This window comes from Saccopteryx bilineata, chromosome 2 (genome assembly GCF_036850765.1).
Source record: "Saccopteryx bilineata isolate mSacBil1 chromosome 2, mSacBil1_pri_phased_curated, whole genome shotgun sequence".
NCBI classification, from domain to species: domain Eukaryota; kingdom Metazoa; phylum Chordata; class Mammalia; order Chiroptera; family Emballonuridae; genus Saccopteryx; species Saccopteryx bilineata.
This window is the reverse complement of record NC_089491.1, coordinates 117186357-117209829: the sequence shown is the minus strand read 5'-3', so window position 1 is coordinate 117209829 and position 23473 is coordinate 117186357.

Sequence of the window (23473 nt, the reverse complement as noted above, 5' to 3'; positions counted from 1 at the left end):
AACGGTGAGCACAGGACAAGAAGATATTTTGAGAAAAAGAAACCACATTCAGAAAACTTTTAACCAGTATTTTTTATAATTCTTCCATTTTTTTTAATTTAACAAATTTTTATTGATTAATTTTAGAGAGAAATGAGGGGGGGGAGAGAGAGAGAGAGAGAGAGAGAGAGATACATCAATTTGTTGTTCCACTTACACATTCATTTGTTGATTCTTCTGTGTGCTCTGAGGGAGGATTGAACCCATAACCTGGGTATGTCAGGCTGATGCTCTAACTAACTGAGCTACTCAACCAGGACTACTTGTTTTATTTTATTATTAGTTATTGCTGTTTATCTTTTACTGTGCCTAACTCATAGATTAAACTTTATTCATAGGTACGCATTGGAAAAACATAGCATACACTAGTGCTTGGTTCAGTACCACGGTCTTAGACAGACACTGAGCAGTCTCAGGACGTATTCCCCAGGAATAAGGGGGACTGCTGGAGTTGTTCTTTTGCAGAGGAGAAAATGAGGCTCAGAGAGCTAAAGGAATTGCTTGTACAGCTGGTCAGTGATGGAGCCATCATTGCAACCCAAGTCTTGTTGACTCCACATCTCATGCCCTTTCTTCTATTTCACATTCTATTTCTCTGGCCTCACTGGCTACTATTTCTCACTTCCCTTAATTTCTCACGCACCTTGAGGGTGCCATGGCATTTAAAGCCCCTGGGTTCTTTTTTTTTTATTAGGGTGTTCCTTCTGACCAGTGTAATACTCTCATGCCTGCTCAGGAAACATCCATTCATGCTCCAGATTCTTGTCCAAGCGTTTTATCCTTTGTGAAATATTCCCAGGCCTCCCTCCCTAAATAACTTTAGAGAGTTTTTCCTTCCTCTGGTTAACACTGTCTTTTTTATCCTGCTATTACTCCATCAATCGTAGCATACAGTCATCACTGAAGGGCCTCCCTGTCTCCTTTATGGATCTGTGAGCATTTCAGGGTAGGGTTCAAGTAGTGTCTGTCACTGATTCCCTGATCCCAGTTACAGTACCTGGGCCTAACATGTACTGAATAATTTCTCAGTACCAAGTACTTTTATTTTATTTTATTTTATTTTATTTTATTTTTTTGTATTTTTCTGAAGCTGGAAATGGGGAGGCAGTCAGACAGACTCTCACATGCGCCCGACCGGGATCCACCCGGCACGCCCACCAGAGGGCAATGCTCTGCCCCTCCGGGGCGTTGCTTTGTCGGGACCAGAGCCACTCTAGCGCCTGGGGCAGAGGCCAAGGAGCCATCCCCAGCGCCTGGGCCATCTTTTGCTCCAATGGAGCCTTGGCTGCGGGAGGGGAAGAGAGAGACAGAGAGGAAGGAGAGGGGGAGGGGTGGAGAAGCAGATGGGCGCTTCTCCTGTGTGCCCTGGCCGGGAATTGAACCCTGGACTCCTGCACGCCAGGCTGACACTCTACCACTGAGCCAACAGGCCAGGGCTCCAAGTACTTTTACATAGACTAAGTTTTCTAGCCCTATAAGATATTACTTCCCCCTTTTCCGTATGAGGACATTGAGAGGGAAGAACCAGTGGAAGCTCTAGAATTTTAATCAACTTAATGTATGGGTTATAATCAAGTTGTGAGGGTATGAGATTTGTCCTAAAGCTGGGTTTTGCTACTCATTGTATTGGCCTAGTGTGTGTTTGGGGGACAACTATGGCAATTATGACAACTGAAGCTCTCCCTTGGTGCCACTTCGAGAGGAAAATGAAGTCATTTGCCCAAGAACACATGGCTGGACAGTAGCAGAGTCAGGACTTGAACCCTGGACACCCGCTGGAGAACACCATGATTCTGTATCCCTGGGGCCAGTCCTCCCTCTCCACAGTGTGGATGGCCCTATGCTTTCCGTAAGCAGGTGGGCAACCTGTCCGATCAGAGGAAAAGCGGGTATGTTCCATAGGCAAGTGAGCTGACCCTCTGAAGGGAAGCATACAGAGCTTACCTCTAGGCTGTTCTCTTGTTCTTGCCCAGAGTCAGAAGTTAAGCACAGTACAGGGCAGTGGAGACTTCTGTTGCTTCCCAGAAGCCCACCTCCCACTTTTTAGAGAGTAAGAGGAAGGTAAATTGAATGATTCTGGGGTCATGGCTGCAGAGGTTACCAGCACTCAGAGTCTAGGGCACTAGCAGCTTCTTGGGAAACCCATGGAGCTGCCAAGTGCCTTCCACCCAAAGATCTCAGTGGTGTTTGGAGGGAAATCGAACAGAGGGAAATGGAGGAGGGGAGGCATGGAGGATATTGGGAAAAGGCTACTGATGGGAACTAACTCTGCTGAAGTTCTGAGCTAGTGAATTTCTAGGGGCTACTGGGTGTTTCTCTGGAGACCTTCTGAGGGAGGAAGACATACACTGTGGACTGTGGCCCTGAACACTCCCTGATAGGATGGCTCACCTTACAGAATCCTCATGGCCTGCTACAGAAGACCATGCCACAGAGGGAACAGTTAAAACATTCTTTTTACAAATCATTTGTTTGTGCCAGGTGAAAATGGTTTACAAAGAATGTTAACTTGCCTGACCAGCTATAGATAGGTCAGCACAGTGGATCGAGTGTCGACCTGGAACCTTGAGGACCCAGGTTTGAGGCCGTGAGGTTGCCAGCTTGAGTGTGAGCTCATCTGGCTTGAGCGTGGGCTCACCAGCTTGAGCGTGAAATCATAGACATGACCCCATGGTCTCTGGCTTGAGCCCAAAGGTCACCGGCCTGAGCAAGGGGTCACTGGCTCAGCTAAAGCTCTCTGGTAAAGACACGTATGAGAAGCAGTCAATGAACGAATAAAGTGACGCATCTATGAGTTGATGCTTCTCATCTTTCTCCCTTCCTGTTTATCTGTCTCTGTCTCTCTCTCACTAAAAAAAATAAAAGAAAGAAAAGGAAAGAATATTAACTTTATATGTTTTGTTCAGGATTAAAAATAAAATTTCAGGCCTGACCAGGCAGTGGTGCAGTGATAGAGCATCAGCCTGGGATGCAGAAAACCCAGGTTGGAAACTCCAAGGTCGTGGTCTTGAGCATGGGATCATCCAGCTTGAACGCTAGCTCACCAGTTTGAGCGCAGTGTCGCTGGCTTGAGCATGGGATCATAGACAAGACCCCATGGTCGCTGGCTTGAGCCCAAGGTCGCTGGCTTGAGCAAGGGGTCACTGGCTCAGCTGGAGTTCCCCCACCCCACCCCCCAGCAAGGCACATATGAGAAAGCAGTCAATGAACAACTAAGGTGCCACAACAAAGAATTGATGCTTCTCATCTCTTTCCTTTCCTCTCTATCTATCCCTATCTGTCCCTCTCTCTTATTAAAAAAAAAAAAAAAATTCAGGTTGTAAATTTGGAGCCCATCTTGACAAAGATATTGAAGAAAGTTCCAAAAAGAGAAGACCTTTATGCCCATGGTCTCTTCTGTGTACTGTCACTCCTGCTTCTGTCTGTCTCTTCCTAAAGGCAGGGAAAGCAGAGCAATGGGTTATAGGAGGAGGGGAGAGCAGGGAGGGGCTGGTGGGTTCATGGCCATGTTCGCACTTGGCCTCTCTGCTCTTCTGGGCCCACTGAACCTCCTGGGAATCCATAGCCAGTCCTCCTGCCCGTTTGGAGATCTGGGTGACCTTTCCCAAGGACCAGGCCAGTGAGTTCTCCCAGCATAGGCTCCTCCTCCTGCTGATGAACAGGCTAATTCACATGATCCCTGCTTAATCTGCTGGTTCCCAAGATCTAACGTCACCTCCTCACACTTAGAGCAAGGAAGGATAGTCCACTTGGGATGTTCTGCTTCAGACTGTGGTCAAATAAGAAAGCTCTGCTTTTCCCAGCCAGAGGAAATCTGCTGACTACTCTTCCCCACTCTCAGTGCGGGCTGGCCCCGGGATCTCTCCTGGACTCAGTGCTAGAGATGAGGGTGAAGGAGGAGCCAGCATCCATGCTCTACCCAAGGCTCAGGATACCCAGGATCGTAATGGTCCTGTCACAAATGAGGGAACAACTCATTTAGATGGACAACTCATTTAACAAAAGTTTACTAAGTACATATTGCAGGCCAGGCACTGAGCCAGCCCTGGGAATCTAAAAGAATGAAACCCACCCATACCCTATCCTCAGGGATGCAAACAGTTTAAACAAATGAACAGGTTGCTTAAACATTATGTCATAAGTGTCCTTACATTCTTTCCACCCATGACTCTCTGTGACCTCCTTGTTCTAGGCTTCTCTTGGTACAAGCCAGACCTACATTATGGCCTGGGTGCTGGGACACTGGACACAACTCCCTGGGCTCACTTCTCTCCACGTGGGAAAAAAACGCAGGTGATGCCAGACAGCCTGCTTCCTGAACTCCTTCCGTCCATAGGCACCTTCCTTGCCAGCCATGTGAAACCTGGTTCTCGCTCATTGCTGGGAATGAGAATTTGAATAGGTGAGTAAGGGGTGTGCAGCATACACTGTGGGTATATATATGCAATACATATATATTATATATATAACAGAAAAGGCCTTGATTTCCCAACAGCTCTTATCTCTTGGCCTGTTCTAAAAGAAGGAGCTTTGCTGTGAATTTTCTCCAAGATTATGGCTGACCTCCAGATACATAGACTCCCAAGGGTCAAGGAAAACCCCACTATTTTAAAGAGGAGCCAGGATATACAGAGCCCAGCAGAACAGACGGTTCTTTGGACTCAGAAAAATAGAGACAAGCTCTGCAACAAGGAAAGTACCCACGACCCAGGGCAGAGATCTGCCGTGGCCACCCTGACTCAGCCTTGCTCCGAGTACTTCCCAGCGCACATGCCCGATGCAAACCAGATCCTACCTCCTGGTCCCCCGCCCCCACCTTGCCTGTGCTCCTGCCCACCCTGGCAGCCTTCCTCTTGGAAATACCAGACGCTTCTTGCCACTGGTCCTATCATTCCTGGCAAAAATCTGACTTCCAAGAAACTTTCTGGATTCATCCTTGGTGATACCAGTTCCTCCATTTCTCAGCACTTACACTTTTTGATCTCTCTTCCCTTAGTGCCCCCTTGCAGTGCCACATTCCTGTGCTAAGTGACTAGCAAGAGATCTGGCAGGAAACCACTTAAAGCAGTGGTCTCCTCGGGACACATGTAGTGGGGGGGGGGGTGTGGGGGGGGTGTTTGTGTGTGCGCGCGCGCAAAATGTATGGGATTAGAATGAAAGTGGTAAACGTCTAGTTATTTAAAAAAATACTATTGGAAAGCAGGGGATTTTTAATAATAATGTATCAGCATTGATTCATTGATCATGACAAATGTACCATACTCAGTTAAGATGTTAATAATAGGGGAAACTATTGTGGGTTATATGCAAACTCTCTAAACCGTCTTTACAGATTCTCTGTAAATCTGAAGTGTTTCTAAAAATGAACAGTTTATTTTAAAAAGGTCACCCTTTTCATAGTCGATGTTTTTGCATGTTTTATGATGTACATGTTATCATAAAAGTACAACATAGTTAAAATACATGTTCAGCTGCAGTGACAACAGGACTCCAACATAGCACAGGATGGGAAAAGTCTCGGCTCCAACGGGCTGTCCGGAAGACCCAGGCTCCTCCTCTCCTGTCGCCTTGCCAAAGTTGGACTATAGATCCTACTCCATCGAGTCTGGGATGGCTTGCTACCAAGTACATGCCCCTGGGGGCAGCATGAGGGAATTGAGGGAGAGGGACATTAGGAGAGGGGGCAGGTTCCAGAATTTACACATCACTTCCCCTCAAATCCCATTGTCCAGAACTGAATGCAAACGGCTATACCTAGATGTTTAGTCATGGAAAATACAGTCTTCATTCTGAGTGGCTATGTGTTCAGCTAAAATTTAGGGGTTTTAGTACTTTAGAAGAACTGAAAATGGATAAGAGGAAGCATCTAGCATTCTTTGCCAAAACTGACAATGTTAACTATGACTTTGCAATAGGTAGCTATGCACATATTGAGGGCACTGTTCAGCGTTTTTCAACTGATAGGGGCACACAATCAAAAAAGTTTAGGCTACCGGTTTAAGACACCAGTGAGGGGACAGGTTGTGTTTCTGGCTCAGGCTTCCTGAACCCTGACCCATGATTTTACTTAGAGGTCCAATCAAGTGTCATGAACATGTATAAGCTTCAGCTGAGTATCAGACCCCCAAAAGACTCCTCTGTTTAAGATCTGTTTCCTGGTTCCCCTGGATCCGTCCACATCTTGAATGCAAGAAGCCTATCTCTTTTCTTTGGAACATCTTTATTTCAGTCAGGGAGGACAAAAGGGTGAGGAAGAGGGGTGAGGAAGGACAAGGACGTGTCTGACAGAGACGGGCAGACAGAGAAAGAAACAGCGCCAGATAGAGACGGAGAAGGATAAGCAGAGAAAGGCTAGTCACCGGGCCTGGGGCCCAGGAGGAAAGGCTGCAGAAGTGGAGAGGGGCCAAGCAGAGAGGAGGCTGCCAGAGTGAGCCTGGCCCAGAGGAAGTAGACATGTATCTGGGGGCTGTGAAGTTACTTTACCCTCTGCAGGTGGGGACAGCAGGCCTGGGAGCTGCTCCTAGTCGATATCTGGGGACTTCCCCAGCCTGCTTTGCCAAGGTCATTCTGCTCTAGAGGTCATCTGAGAAGGAAGAGAGGAAGGGCTCTTTTGTAAGTGGAAGGAGAAGGTCACTGCTCCACTTCCCCTGTGCCCACCCTCTGCACACACATGGTACAGACCTTCTACAGCCTCGCATTTACTAGGTTTGTATAGGAAACTTTCTTTCTAGGTCTATTGTTTTTGTCTTCCAGGGGGACCACAAATGCCCCAAATACTGCTCTCCTGGTGATTAGGAAAACAGAGCTTCAAGCCAAGTGGAATGGGAGCACATCAGTGCTAGAGATGATTTCTACCCGGAGACTGGGGAGGGCTTCACAAAGGAGGGGCCAGGAAGAGAAGGACAGGAAGAGAGATTCGAACAAGCAGAGATGGGATGAGGAGGAAGCACACCCACGGCAAGGGGAATCCAGTGATCAAAAGCAGGAAGCACAGAGTATACTAATGGGGCAAGGAGGAAGGAAGAGGAGAGAGGACAGTAGCAGGAAGCTGGGGCTGTTCCCTGCACTGGTAACAAGAATGCAACAAAGTGACTTCCCTCGAGTTACAACAGATAAACAAAGCTCTGTGTTTCATGTTCTGTCTGTAAAAGATAGGGTCCGGACCAGGTGTCAGCACTCATGGTTTGACAATGGGCAGCATTCTGTAAACCCCACTGTCCCGGAAGCCCTGGGCATATGGCTTTCATATCTGCAGAGGGATGCTTCTTTCTCACCCAAAGAGCCAAATCTTTTCAAGTCCTGGATGGCGGGGTCGTCCTGGCCACCGTGGAGTAGCTGGTGATAGGGAAGCACAGCTGTCAAACAAGCAATCCATCCTGCAGGTAGTAAACCAACAAGTAATGATTTCCTCTCCCTTCTTCCCACGGGCTTTGTGCCACTCGGCTGTTATTGAACAAATGCTGTTTTATTTTTGTATCTAATTTTATTTCACCTCCCATGTATTTATTCTTTTATTTTAATTTTTTTAAGCATTTTTTTAAATTTTTTATTCATTTTAGAAAGGAGAGAGAGAGAGAGAGAGAGAAGGGGGAGGAGCAGGAAGCATCAACTCCCATATGTGCCTTGACCAGGCAAGCCCAGGGTTTCGAACCGGCGACCTCAGCATTTCCAGGTTGAGGCTTTATCCACTGCGCCACCACAGGTCAGGTCTATTTTAATTTTTAAAACTGATTTTAGAAAGAGAAAAAGGAAGACAGAAAGAGAGAAACTTCAATTTTGTTGTTCCACTTATTTATGCAATCATTGGTTGATTCTTGTATGCTATGTGCCCTGCCTGGGGATCAAACCGGTCTGCAACCTTGGCGTATCGGGATGAGGCTTTAACCAACTGAGCTCATGTATTTTTTCTTAAACTTCTCATTTCATGAACTTGCATGACATAAGGTGTTCTTCTTCTCTCCCTGCCCCTGAAGGGGCTTGTTCTCTGTCTCTTTTTCTCTTTCCTTTTATTCTCTCACTCCATACTATTGGCCCTCCTCATTGCTTTTTCTCATCCCTGCACACCCCGTTGATTTTTACAAATATCCTTATGTCTTTAGTGGTCACCTCTGTCATGTAGATATTTCTCTGCATAGATGGTGTACTGGTTGAAATACTTTAGGCAGCCAGCCACAGACCTTGACTCCACTGGCTCAAATAAGGAGGACAATCATTATCACATAGCAAGGAGTCTCAAGGTCATTTCTGGGGTTGAATAATTTGATAACTCTATGATATCATCAGAGATTCAATTTCTTTCCACCTTTCTGCTCTACCATCTTTAGAATGTTGGTTTTGGTCATCAGGTTTGTCCCCCCCCCCCATAGTGAGTAGCTTCAGGCAATGCCTCCTCACAGAACCAAATCTAGAGGCAAAGAGAAGATTCTTTTTTCATCTCTTAAAGAGATGAATCCTAGAATTTCCTAAAATCCCCCCTTTTTTTTGCAAAATCCCCTCTCATTGCATAATACAGAATGTTATTCTATTCCAATCATAAACACTGGGAAGGGGAATGGAATTACCTATGATTGTACTGAGAGTAATCAAGATTCACCTGTAACGCTAGAGTTGGAGTCTGGATTAGGGTCTCCCATCTTCTGAGCTCATGACCACTCCACATGTAATCAAAAGTGGGGTACAGTTAGTAGAGAGGAAGGGGGAAATAGTTGTTGGATAATCAACAATGTTTGCCATACACGGTGGCCAAGATCTTTGTCTCCAACTCAGATATTTCCCCTAACTCTAATCCTCTGTTTCCAACAACCTTCTGATACTTTAATTTAGATGTTTCAAAGACACCTCAAACTTCACATACCTCAGTTAAACACCTTCCTCAGAATAACTTCCTCTGTTGATCCTTTCATTTGTAGTGATCCCACCATTCTCATAGTCTCTCAGGCTGGATACGTCTTGCTGGCCTTTGCCCTCCTCCCTTCCCTTGTCCCCACATCAGCCACTAATAAGAATACCAGTGCCGCTGAAAGTAAAGGGGAAACTTCGTCTCTGGGAATGCCTATGACAACTAGAGATGGTGAGTGGTTTTCATCTTGCAGACCTCCACCAATTAATTAGTAACAGCTACCTGGAGCCTTGTGTGAGACAGACTAGCAAGCAAGTCTGGGTGCTGGGAGAAAGCGTCTTGATTTATTGGCAGGTCTGTTATGGACACTGGTGAGTAAATTAATGAGAGGCGCACCCTTGTGCTGGGGTTGGTTTGGAAAAGGTAAAGGGATTAACACTGTGGGAACAGTAACAGCAATAATAAAAAGAATACTAGTTAACATCCATTGAGTACCAAAAATATAGGCACTGTGGTGGGGACTGTACATGGATTGTCTCATTTGATAATCCCAACAACCCTGAGAGGTACGTACTGTTAGTACCCTCAACAGAGTAACGGAGACTTCAGCGCCTTTATATCCAGTCACCAGGATACTCCTCTCCGTCTTAAAATGTGAATACAAACCACCTGTGGCTCTTGTTGAAATGCAGACTCTGAATGAGTACATCTAGGGTGAGGGTCTGAGATTCTGTATTTCTAGTACTGTACTTTCCAAAGAAATGCTGGTGGTCTATGGACCACACTTTGAGCTGTGAGGCCGTAGAAAATGAACCCTGCCAGTGAGGGTGTTTGTCTGCTTCCCTTGCCTCCTGGCAACATGGCTTATCTATGTTTCCCCATCTACCTTACAGTGAAATGCCTGCATTAAATACACAGAGAGGGATATGTACCATTTACAGACCTGGTCCGTAGACACTTCCCATGAAACCCTTATTCCACTCTTCACTCAACAGCCAGACATTCTTGGAAGCTACATTGAAGATGACAGAGCCCCTGTCAGCCTGGGTCCCTGAATGATGTTGTGACATAGTTCCCCACCCTCAATGCCAGGTGGACTTTAAGTGAATGATAAACATCTTGTCTTAAGCCACTGAGATTTGGAGCTCTTGCTGCTCTAGTACCTAATGTTATTATAAGTAATACATTTCCCCATTTTTCAGATGAGGAAACAGGTCGCAAGCAGAAAAGTGATTTTTCTAGGAACATAACTAGCTAAAGAAAGAGATGGAACTAGAATCCAAGTCTTCTGACTCTTGCTGTTGGCCATTTCTGAAGACTTATGCACCTTGCCTGCTCCTGACCCTTCCCCTTTGCCTTGTAGGGCTGAGGCTGGAGCAGACAGTAGGACAGCAAGACGGAGGCAGGTAGAGTGGAGAGGTCCGGCTGTAAGAAGGAGCAACCCTAGGAATGTTGATCATGTAGGTCAGGCTTCTGCCAGCCAAAGATCCCCTGACTGTTTTCCTGTGGCTTCTAGGATTGAACTCTACAACACGATTTTCTGGCATTCAGATCCATGCCACATCTTTCTCAGAAAGAGTCATTGTCCTAGCTACAGCTGGGATTTGCTATGGAATTTTCAACCTGGGGAGGGAGAGTGAGCTCCAGGGATCTCTTAAGAACGGAGCTGAAGGTCTCCTGCCACAGTATCAATCACTGCTCTGTACGAGGGGTGGGTTTACCACCAACTGTCTCCTGTCTTTCAGACAGACAGGGGCCTCCAGAGACTCTTTATATCCCTAAGAATCCTCGAAGGTGCTATTGCCGCTGTTGCTGTTATTTCTATGTCCCAATATATATATATATATATTTTGTATTTTTCTGAAGCTGGAAACGGGGAGAGACAGTCAGACAGACTCCTGCATGCGTCCGACCGGGATCCACCCGGCACGCCCACCAGGGGCGATGCTCTGCCCACCAGGGGGCGATGCTCTGCCCCTCCAGGGGCGTCGCTCTGCCGCAACCAGAGCCACTTTAGCGCCTGGGGCAGAGGCCAAGGAGCCATCCCCAGCGCCCGGGCCACCTTTGCTCCAATGGAGCCTTGGCTGTGGGAGAGGAAGAGAGAGACAGAGAGGAAGGAGAGGGGGAGTGAAGAAGCAAATGGGTGCTTCTCCTATGTGCCCTGGCCGGGAATCGAACCCGGGTCCCCCGCACGCCAGGCCGACGCTCTACCGCTGAGTCAACCGGCCAGGGCTATGTCCCAATCTTTAATATGATCTTTGACCTCCGTTGAATTGTCCTACTTTGTATGTCATGACTCACTCCAAGGAAAATTAGAAGAAAAAAGGAAATTTTTAAAGAGAAGATTGGGAGTAAGTGGCTTAGAATGTCAGCTCCCTGAAGCAGAAACCTTATGTATTTTGTTTAATACTGTATTCCTAGTATCTGGCATAAAGTAGGGCTCAATATTTTTATTTATTTCTTTTTAAATTTCATTTATTGATTTAGAGAAAGAGGAAGACACAGAAACATTGATCTGTTTCTTATGTGCCCTGACCAAGGATCGAACCCACAAACTTTGGGTATCAGGATGATGCTCCAACCAACCAAGTTATCCAGCCAGTCTCAATATGTTTTTGAATAAATGAATGAATTTATTAACCTAAGCTCCCAACAAGTAGGGACTGTACAACTTAATTTGTTTCTGGGTACACTGTAGCTGAATTATAAAGTCAAGAGGACTTGTCTCTGAAACCAATCTCGCTTTCCAAAGCTTCACTTCTTTTCTCTGCCTCTCCTGCTTCTACTGAGATCCTTCTCTCATGTGCAGAGCTTCATGGGCCTATCACTTGTGTTTCTGCGTTATTCAGTAATGTAAATAGCACTTGATGAGAGGTAGGAGTCCTGGATTCTAGTCCTGGTGTCTAATTTACTCTGTGGGCTCAGGCTTGTCACTATACTTTTCTGTATCATCAGCAACAATCTTGCCCAAGGTTCCTGTAAGTTCTACTCTGAGAATTGTTCCAAAGGGAGGATTGTATCTGTTACCATAAATTGAGCCCTTGGATTTTTCTTGGATGTATGTTAGATGTCATTTTTGACAGCAGAGTGAAAAAGTATTTCATTTCTAGTCAAAAGATATTAACTCTTAAGATAAGGAACAAGCCCTGGTCGGTTGGCTCAGTGGTTGAGCATTGGCCCAGCATGTGGAAATCCCAGGTTCGATTACTGGTCAGGGCACACAGGAGAAGTACCCATCTGCTTCTCCACCCTTCCTCCTCTCCTTTCTCTCTGTCTCTCTCTTCCTCTCCTGCAGCCAAGGCTCCATTGGAGCAAAGTTGGCCCAGGCACTGAGGATGGCTCCATGGCCTCCACCTCAGGTGCTAGACTGGCTCCTGCTGCAATGGAGCAATGCCCCAGATGGGCAGAGCATCTTCCCCTGGTGGGCATACTGGATATATCCTGGTCTGGCGCATGTGGGAGGCTGTCTGACTGCCTCCCCGTTTCTAACTTTGGAAAAATACAAAAAAAAAAAGGATTAGGAACACGACAGATATGTCCATTTTCACCATTTCTATTTAATATGTTATTGGATGTTTTAGTCAGAGCAATTAGTCAAGAAAGAGGAATAAAAGATAGCCATATGGGAAAAGGAAGAAGTAAAATGATCTGTTTGCAGATGACATGGTATTATATGTAGAAAACCCTAAACATTCCACAAAGAAATTGTTAAAGCAAAATAAAAACAAAACAAAACAAAAACAATTCAGCAATGTTGTAGGATTAGATGTAATTAATATCAAAATCTATTTGTAAAAATAGGAAAAAAATTCTAAAATTCATATGGAATCTCAAGGGACACTGAATAACCAAAACTATCTTGAAAAAGAAAAAAGTTGAAGAACTTGTACATCTCAATTTCAAAACTTACTACAAAGCTAGAGTAATCAAAGCAGTATGGCACTGGCATAAAGACAGATGTATAGACTAACGGAACAGAATAGAAAGCCCAGAAGCAAACCTTCTAAGGTATGGTCAAATAACTTTTGACAAAGGAGCCAAGACCATTTAATGGGAAAGGACAGTCTTTTCAATAAATGAAGCCAGTAAAACTGGCTATTCACATCCAAAAGAATGAAGATAAGACATTACCTTGCACCACTTTAAAAAAAACTCAAAAGGATCAAAGACCTAAATATATGAGCTAAGTCTATAAAACTCTTAGAAGAAAACAGAGAGGGAAATCTTCCCAATACTGGGTTTGGTAATGATTTCTTGGTTAGGACACCAAAAGCACAGGCAACAAAAGAAAAGATAGATAAATGGAGCTCCACCAAAATTAAAAACTTTTGTGCATCAAAAGATACATCAAGACAGTGAAAAGACAACCCACAAAAAACAATGCAAGTCTATGTTAACAGAGAACAGATAAGCAAAGAATGATATATATACACAAAAGGGACCATTATTCAGCCATAAGAAGTAATGAAGTTCTGATACATGCTACAATATGGAATATGGGTGAAGCTTGAAGGCATTATATTAAGATAGAGGTAGAAAGTAGACTAGAGGTTACCATAGGCTGAAGAGGAGGAGGATTTGCTTATTGATTTGTTAATTTATTATGGAGCTTTATTGTTTAATGAGCACACCATTTCTGTTTGGGGTAATGAAATCATTTTGTCAATAGATAGTGGTGATGGTTATCCAACATTGGCAATGCAGGTGATGCCCCTGAACTGTACACTTAAAACTGTAACTTAAAAAGGGTTAAAGTGTATATATTACCACAAAAGAAAAGCAGAAAGAGAGAGAGAGAGAGATTTAGTTATCAGTGGCTAATGGGTAGAGGGCCACTGTAGAAATAGACAAAAAGAATTCTAAAGTTCATATGGGATTTCAAGGGACCACTGCCTTGGTGGTCTCTCAAAAAACTAAACATAAAGTTACCATATGACTGTGGCGCTCTTTCCTTCAGCCAGGCTTGCCGGGTGCAGCCTACCATCAGATGACTCGACGCCTGGTAGATGCTCTCTGGTCATCACCTGTGGGCAGTCGGGCAGGAAGAGGAGGGAGAAAGAAAGATTTCAGCCAACTTTTGACTCTGGTTGACCCCTGCTCAGAGAAGGGCCTGTCGTTAGAATATAGGAGGCCCCTGAGGGAGGGATTTTTGTCTTTCAACCCAGTTAAATTCATCCTTCAGCTCCTGCGGTTGCCCAGGTAGCCACGTCTGCTCCTTCTACAAAGCAACTGTGAAACAAGGGGCTCAGATCAGACTTAAAGAAGCCCCACCAGTTTTCCAAAGCATCATATGCCTGGTAGCCCCTCTGACCCTGCATCACTAAATAAATTCTCATCCTCTGGTCTTCTGTTGATAGCTTTGCCTGGAAAATCCAAATACTATGGATGGGACATTCATTCCAGTGCCATGGGAAGCCCAGTCTCTTCCAGAGCCGTCTCCCGTGTTCCCAGGATTCTGCTTGGGGGTTTAAATTCTCATGGTCATATTTGCCTTTTGTTATAAAATTTTCCTTTTTTTATAAAATTGGTGTGTTTTTTTTTTTAGATAGAGAGACGGGGTATAGGAAGAGGTGGGGGGAGAAGTGGGAAGCATCAACTTGTGGTATATAGTTGCTTTCCATGACCAGGCAAGCCCAGGGTTTCAAACCCATAACCTCAGCGTTCAAAGTCGACACTTTATCCACTGTGTCACCACAGGTCAGGCCATGTTTGGCTTCTGATCCTTGCCCTGATGAAACTCTTGGTTCTCACCATTTTGCTCCTCTCTCCCTACTCTCACCCTGGGGCAACTGTTCTTTTCATCTTTCTCTTGTCTAGAGTTCAGACCACAGCCCTTTCTTCTTCCCCAGAGCAATGCTAACACAAAGCTATTGTGTTAACAGACTTTCCCAAGGGGCAGGCAGAGCTGGTGCAGTGGCATAGAGCAGGAAAAAACTACATATTGGGTGGCAGACATCACTTTTTCTAGAAAGTCATTGGCCCTTCCCTGACACAGAGCATTTTCCCCGGCTGTGCCTGCACTTAATTCCATGTTCACCCAGGTTGCTGCGAATCTCCGTTCTGAAGACCCTTGCACCAATCTCCTCCCTTCCGGGGCTGGAGCTTTGTATAACTTCAACGTGTTTGTTCAGCACCTCAAAAAGCAACTTTGCTTTTAAACTCCACATCACTCTGAGCTCTGAAATCTTCCTTTGCACATCTAAGGATATATATCCCCAAACCCCAGATATTCCCCCATTGGGCATGTGTGTGCACACACAGACACACAGACACAGATAGACACACACACACACACACAAATAAAATCCAACACAAAAAAGAACAAGAGAAACTCTGAAACTATAGAGTTTAAAATTTGGACTGGATCAAATCTTAGGAAGGCAGGACTCCTCCAGAAAACAGAGCCTATTCCAGAGGCTATAGAGGTTTTCTCTTCCCATTGTACATGCTTCCCTGGGTTTCACTCAAACTAGAGATGGGGCTACGCCTAGCTGCGATACTGTACGGGCTTTCACAGGTGACAGGAGTTGTAAGTGCTTGGTGCCTGAGACAAGCAGGTATATAATCCTGGGTGCTGGTCAAAGTAGGGTGAGCCAGGCAAGAGTTTCCAGCAGTGGTGCCTGATGAAACCAAGTTCTTGACCTGCCAACACCTGTGGGTAGAGGTTTTTTGGGTGTGACGGGTCTCATCTGTGATTGATCAGATTAGGGGGGAAGGAAAATTTATCTGGATTAGAAGCAATGGTGGGATTCAAATAATTTTTTTTTTTCCGAAGCTGGAAACGGGGAGGCAGACAGACTCCCGCATGCGCCCGACCGGGATCCACCCGGCATGCCCACCAGGGGCAATGCTCTGTGCCCCTCTGGGGCATCACTCTGTGGCATCCAGAGCCATTCTAGTGCCTGAGGCAGAGGCCACAGAGCCATCCCCAGCGCCCGGGCCATCTTTGCTCCAATGGAGCCTTGGCTGTGGGAGGGGAAGAGAGAGACAGAGAGGAAGGAGAGGGGTAGGGGTGGAGAAGCAGATGGGCGCCTCTCCTGTGTGCCCTGGCAGGGAATTGACTCAGGCCGATGCTCTACCGCTGAGCCAACTGGCCAGGGCCAAGGATTCAAATAATTTAACAACTGATTCTCTGCTTTAATGACCATTTTTTTTTTTTTTTTCCATTTTTCTGAAGCTGGAAACAGGGAGAGACAGTCAGACAGACTCCCGCATGCGCCCGACCGGGATCCACCCGGCACGCCCACCAGGGGCGACGCTCTGCCCACCAGGGGGCGATGCTCTGCCCATCCTGGGCGTCGCCATGTTGCGACCAGAGCCACTCTAGCGCCTGAGGCAGAGGCCACAGAGCCATCCCCAGCGCCCGGGCTATCTTTGCTCCAATGGAGCCTTGGCTGCGGGAGGGGAAGAGAGAGACAGAGAGGAAAGCGCGGCGGAGGGGTGGAGAAGCAAATGGGCGCTTCTCCTGTGTGCCCTGGCCAGGAATCGAACCCGGGTCCTCCGCACGCTAGGCCGACGCTCTACCGCTGAGCCAACCGGCCAGGGCCTTAATGACCATTTTAAATATAAAAATATATATATCGAAAAGTAGTTTATTATTTCCTGCATTTAATACTTAAATAAGAATAATAAAAGAGGTACACAAAACTAGATTATGTTATAAGAAAGAGTTTTAAAATATTAATGAAAAAATATTAAATAATAGCTAAAAAAAAACAATACAAGTTGTCATTCCTGGTTGTTTGGCACTTTTTCTCTTTACCTTATATGTTTGTTTACTGAAGTAACATATGCAAAGGAATTAAAATGTAGTATTTCATCAAAGGTATAATGAGTTTTATAACATGAATAAATACATATTACAAGCATAGTTCCATCAAATTTTTTCACCTATAGACAGAATGAACATTACCACGGGCACTTAGAATGTGCTGTTGTGCAGATGAATGTTAAAAAAGAGTAAGAAATGTAAATTTGTGATTTCCACATTGGGTGCCGCCCAGGCGTCCACCTTAGAGAGAACCCTGATTACAAGTGCCATTTTAACAACTGGTTCATAGAACCCAAGAAAAAATTAAGTATCGGTTCTGCCAAACTGGCGCAAACCGGCTGAAACCCACCACTGATGAGAAGGTTCTAGCAAAAGATGATGTCATTGCTAATGTTGGGAGTAGTAGAGCCAGGAGTGACCAGTCTCACACTGCTGAGTAATTAAGACAAGTGGTAGTGCCACAGGAGGGACACATGGGGTAGAATAGAGAATACAGAAACAGACTTGTGCATATTTGGAATTTTGAAGTGTGACAGAGGCAGCATGGCTGGTGAAGGGGAAAAGAGAACGCTTCAACAAATAAAGCTGAAAAAATGGTTATACATAAGGGAAAAAAGGAAATTTCCCCCCCTACCTCATACTGTATAAAAATAAACAACTCCAGATGGACTTACCCATCAAAAGGAAAAGTTAAAAAATTTTAGGCTTAGATTGCAAATTCTAAATTTAATGGAAAATACAGATGAGTATCTTTTAGATCTTGGAGCAAGGAAGTTTTCAAACAAAACACAGACGGTGTTCATCTTGGAGGTACTAAAGCAAAGAGCATCAGCCTGACCTGTGGCAGTGCAGTGAGTAAGGCGTTGACCTGGAATGCTGAGGTTGTCATCTTGAGACCCTGGGCTTGCCACATACTAAACAATGGTGAGTTGGTGCTTCCCGTTCCTCTCTCCCCACTGCCTTTCTCTCCTCTTTCCTCTCTCCAAAATCAATAAATAAAATATTTAAAGCAAAGAACATCAAATAATACCTTAAAGAAATTTAAAAGGCAAGGGACAAGTAGATTAGATTGAAGAATACATAAAGAACTTCTACAAGCTAATAAGAAAAGCATGAAAAACCCAGTAAAAAAAAAATGGACAAGAGACATGGACATGCATTCATAGAAGAGGAAACAAAGACAGCTAATCAATAAACAGATACTTAACCTCTTTAGTGATCAGAAAGAAATGCATCCATTTGTTTGGAAAATTAAAAAGTCTGGCCAAACCAAATGTTGGCGAGGATATACATCTCTGGTCCACACATCTCTCATTGCTCATGAGTGTGTGAATTGTTACAATCACGTTGGAAAATCTTCACATACTCTACAACACAGCAATTTCACTCCTAGTTACAGAAACTTTTCACACACACCAAAAGACATCTCATGGCAGCATTGCTCACAATAGCAATAATAAGAGAGTAGACTTAAAGATTACTATTTCACATGATGGCCTATTACACAATGTTCAAAATTAATAAACCATGATGACACAGTATAGATAAAGCTCAGTGGTATCATATAAGTGCAAAACTAAATCCCAAAATATAATGTACAACCTACTGCTTACTTTTAGAGATGCGGTGGTAATCTCTGGTTACCACAGGGGAAAGTGGCCAGCTCAGAACCTAGGACATGGCAACAGGCTTTCAGGACAATCAGAATTTGAAGTTGGATTTTCCAGGGAAAGGACAGGACCACCCGCTGGGACAGTGTCATTCCCACAGCCACAGCTCTCTGTGCCGTGTTCACATCCTCCCTCTTCCGTCCTTACCAGCGCCTTCCTTCCTGGCAGCCCCTAAGTCTCCATTTGTTTTGGGGGAGATGTTTCTTAGTCCTTTGGAATGGGTTTTGGGGTAAGAGTAAGAAAACCTCTGTCTTAAGCTCCAAGTGAGTCTAGAGCTCAAGGGTGGGGTTTGGGGAGTGTTGAGGACAGGCGAAGGGGCCTCTGCAGCTCTGAACACCACACCTACGGACCAGCTCAGGAAGCCCCCTGCTCTCCCTGGATTTCTCTTCCCTCCTCTTCTAGACAGACTTTTATGACCACACATTTTCATCTATTCCCATCACCAACTCTTCTCTCAATTAACTCTTCATTTATAAAATGTAGATTATTATACCCATCTGACAAGGTCTTCATAAGGACCTGAGATAACGCTTAGTGCCCAACACATATTAGGCCCTCGATAACTGGTTCTGTCTGAGTTTATGCGTTATGTGGCATATGTCATACAAGACACATACATATTGAGCCTGATGCCATCTTCTTGCTTCTTAGACCTCCGCTATGGGTGACACAACTCAGGTAACCTTGCTTCCACATGGCAATTCTTTTTGTAAAATATATTTTTAATTATAGTTGAAGTATAATATTATATTAGTTTCTGGTATATAGCATAGGGAGTAGACATTTACATTCAGTTTGAATGAATCACCCCTGATAAATCAACTGACACCATACATAGTTATTACAATATTGTTGACTATATTCCCTATGCTGTATTTTACATCTGTCTATTTTTATTTTTGTAAGTACTTTAATATTTCAATTACAGTTTACATTCAGTATTATTTTGTATGAATTTAGGGTGTACAGCATAGTGGTTAAGTATTTATACAACTTACAAAGTGGTCCCCTGATAAGTCTAGTTCTCATCTGGCACCCCACACAGTTATCACAATATTATTAACTATGTTCTCTATGCTGCACTTTACATCCCTGTGACTATTTATTTATTTATTTATTTATACAGAGAGAGAGAGAGTCAGAGAGAGGGGTAGATAGGGACAGACAGACAGGAACAGAGAGAGATGAGAAGCATCAATCATTAGTTTTTTGTTGCGACACCTTAGTTGTTCATTGATTGCTTTCTCATATGTGCCTTGACCGCGGGGCTACAGCAGAGTGAGTAACCCCTGGCTCAAGCCAGCAACCTTGGGTCAAAGCTGCTGAGCTTTGCTCAAACCAGATAAACCTGTGCTCAAGCTGGCAACCTCAGGGTCTCAAACCTGGGTCCTCTGCATCCCAGTCTGATGCTCTATCCATTGTGTCACCGCCTGGTCAGGCCCCTGTGACTATTCCCATCACCAATTTGCCACATGGCAACTATTTAATATGGGAAGCCAATTAGGTTCCCCAAAGATATCTTTTTCCACTTAAGTTACTTATGTAGTCAGCATTCCTTCTTGATCTCATCCTCGCTAATGCTGCACATACTCTTTGGGATAAGTCTAAGTTTGTCAGTATTCTTTTTAAAAATGGAACACAAGGGGAAAAAATTAAAAAATAAAAGAAATAAAATGGAACACAAGATGCTTAATTCTGTGCTTCATGAGAAAGATCAACAGAGAAGCCACCAGTTTGACTATAGACCCAATGAAAGCTACCACCAGTCACACCAAATGATTTCCTGCAGAAATGTTTGGTGAGATTACTAGAGATAAAGGACCAAACAAACAAACAAAAATACATATTCTCACAGGAGGTAGGTAGACCTCTAGGATTCTAGAATGCTCTCTTTCTTGACATAGGTGATGATTACATGAGTTATTCATTTTTTTAATGATTCATTGAGCTGAACATTTTTAATTTTTTTGAGGTCTCTTTTCAATCTTTATTGAGATACAATTTTCATATAATACAATTCACCCATTTAAAGTATAAAATTCAATGGTTTTAGTCTGGTCACAGGTATATGCAGGGTGGAGTAAACATAGGTTTACGAGTATTCATATGAAAAATAATACAATAATTAATAAATAATATAAGACCAGAGTTTGTGTTTTGTGCACTCACAACTATAAACCTACTTTTGTCACCTCATACAATCATAACCAGTTAGTTTTGGAAACTTTTCATCACCTCAGAAAGAAGCTATACTCCTTAGCTCTCATCCTCCTATGGCCCCATTCTCCTCAGCCCTAATGAACCACTAATCTACCTTTTGTATCTACAGATTTGCCTATTCTAGACATTTTGTAGAAATGGAATCATGTAATTATGTGGTCCTTTGTGACTGACCTCTTCATTTAGCATAACACTTTAAAGGCTCATCCATGTTGTGATATATATAGTTACTTCATCCTTTTTTATTCATGGCCAAAGAACATCCGATTGCATAGATACACCACTTTTGTTTACTCACTCGTCAGTTGATGAACAATTGGGTTGTTTCCACCTCATGGCTATTGTGAATAATGCTGCTATAAAAATTCAGGCACCGTTTTTCTGTGGACGTGTTTCCTTTTCTCTTGGGTAAATAACTAGAAATGGAATTGCTGGGTTATATGATAACGCTATGATTAACTGAGGAGTTGCCAAACTTGTTTGGCCGTGCCGTTGCACATTTCCCTCTGTAGTGTATGAGATTTTTTGTTTCTCCACATTTTTGCCAAAAGGTGTTATCTGACTTTTTGGTTATAGCCATCCTAGTGAGTGAGAAGTGGTATGTAATTACAGTTTTGATTTGCATTTCCCAGATAACTAATGATGTTGAAAGTTGTGAGTTATGTACTTTCTTAATGGTAGGCTGGGTGCCGTGGCCCTGCGGGTTCCTACTGGATATGGGCAGACAGTAGAGAAACTGTGGAGCCAGAGGGTGGTGGGCCATTCTGATTATTAGAGTCTTCTAACGGTGGATGAGCAAGCAGGCAGGGGAAATTTTTTCTCTCTCCCAGGCCTGATGAGCAAAAACAGTCTGGTGGAGGGGAACCCCTTCTCTGGCAAACAACAGCAAAAAATGGCCCCTCCCAATGGCAGCAGGCAATCTGAAATCTACAAGCTAACACCCTGAAGGCAAGCACCTGCAGCCTCACATAAACTATACACACATGGTACTGCCCTATGTTCATGTACCAATCAGGCAAAGTACAAGTGAGCAAGCCTAACACACTTGTAACACACTTATTTACCCAACACTTAATATACATGCTACTTAAATAAAAACAGTGTTCTAAAAAAGCACTCAGTTCTTGATCCTTGATACCCATAACAGTTGCTCAGCCCTAAAAGTCCAGAAACCAGAACTTTTGCTTCTAGTGGTTCTGCTCCTTCCAGGTTGGGTTCACCTCTGCAGTCCCACAACCCTCTTTATTCCAAGATAAGATGGAGCTGTTCTCCTTCCCAGCCAGGTGTTTCCCCAGATCAAACACTGAGAGTTCTGAACGTACCTGTGTTCAGATATGTATTTTCCCCCACACACTCAGGGTAAATTCAGGTTGTGGAATGGAGGTGGATTCTATTATTCAGACTTGGGTCAACTATCCAGAAGATCACATATGACACAGGCCATTTGAACCCCTTGAATTGTTGTTCATCAAGGCAGAGTGTCCCAGTCAAGATCAATGCACTTGATTCAGACAAAGGTTTGAAAAGACAATCACTACTGGATCAAGTGAAAGGTAAATGTTCCCAACACATGTTGCTTGTCCCACTTTACCTGTGGGGCACCTGAGGCTTAAAGCAGTAAAACAATTTACCTAGACTGCATAATGCTTTACTTCCCAAGTCATCCTCTTCTTGGAAGGTGGAGTGAAAGCTTGGTGCCTTGGCATTATCACCTAAGTGTAGTTAGCTGTGCTTGGAGGGGAACCTGATGGCTTGGTCCTGATAGCCCAGGGTTAGCCCTGGTGCCAGCTGCTGCCCTCATGCCTCTAGCCACTTAGTCACCTTCTTCCCCTGATAACCCATGCTCTGGGTTCTTCCTATAAAATGCAATATCTTGATGTTTATAGTTTTGTTCAGGCACTAGTTACCTCTGTTGCTTTGGAGATTAAGACGTGTTGGTTGTGTTCTCTAAAAAGCGCGTGCTTAGGTGCAAAGGATTTTAGGAAGAGTAAGACCAATGAGAGAAAAGGGAGGAAGATAATTGGACAGGGGTACCCATGAGATTGCAATGCACACACACCAAATAAGGCCTGCCAGACCACTAGGAAGCTGCCGATCCCCAGAAGTGGAGAGATCGCCCAGTCTCTATATGATGGCCAACTCCGAGGAACATTGAAGGGGACTCTGGGGCAGCTAAAACAGGGGTCAGGGACCTATGGCTCGCAAACCAGATGTGGCTCTTTGGATGGCTGCATCTGGCTCGCAGACAAATCTTTAATAAAAAAAATAATAATGTTCACAGATGGGGAGTATGCCAAAACATTCATGCTTGATGTTGCCAATGAACTTTTTGACGACTTTTCGGATAAAGACAAGATAATCAAACAAATAAAAGACATGCCTCTGTCAGCAAGAACTGTTCATGATCATATCATCATGATGACAAATCAAATTGAGGCAACACAAGTGAAGGACATAAATGCAGCACCATTCTTTTCTCTCGCTTTGGATGAGTCAACAGATGTAAGCCATTTATCCCAGTTCAGCGTGATTGCAAGGTATGCTTTTGGTGACACACTACCTGAGGAAAGTCTTGCTGTTTTGCCTATGAAAGAGACAACAAGATGGGAAGTTTTATTCAAGACTTTCACTGAGTTCACTAAAGAAAAATATCTACCAATGGATAAACTTATTTCGGTGTGTACTGTAGGTGCTCCGTGCATGGTGGGGAAAAACAGAGGATTCGTAGCGCTTCTTCACGAACATGAAAAGAGACCCATCCTAAGTTTTCACTGCATCCTACATCAGGAGGCACTTTATGCTCAGATGTGTGGCGAGCAGCTTGGTGAGGTGATGTCGCTGGTCATTCAGGTGGTCAACTTTATTGTTGCCCGAGCTTTAAATGATTGCCAGTTTAAAACACTGCTGGATGAAGTTGGGAATAATTATCCTGGT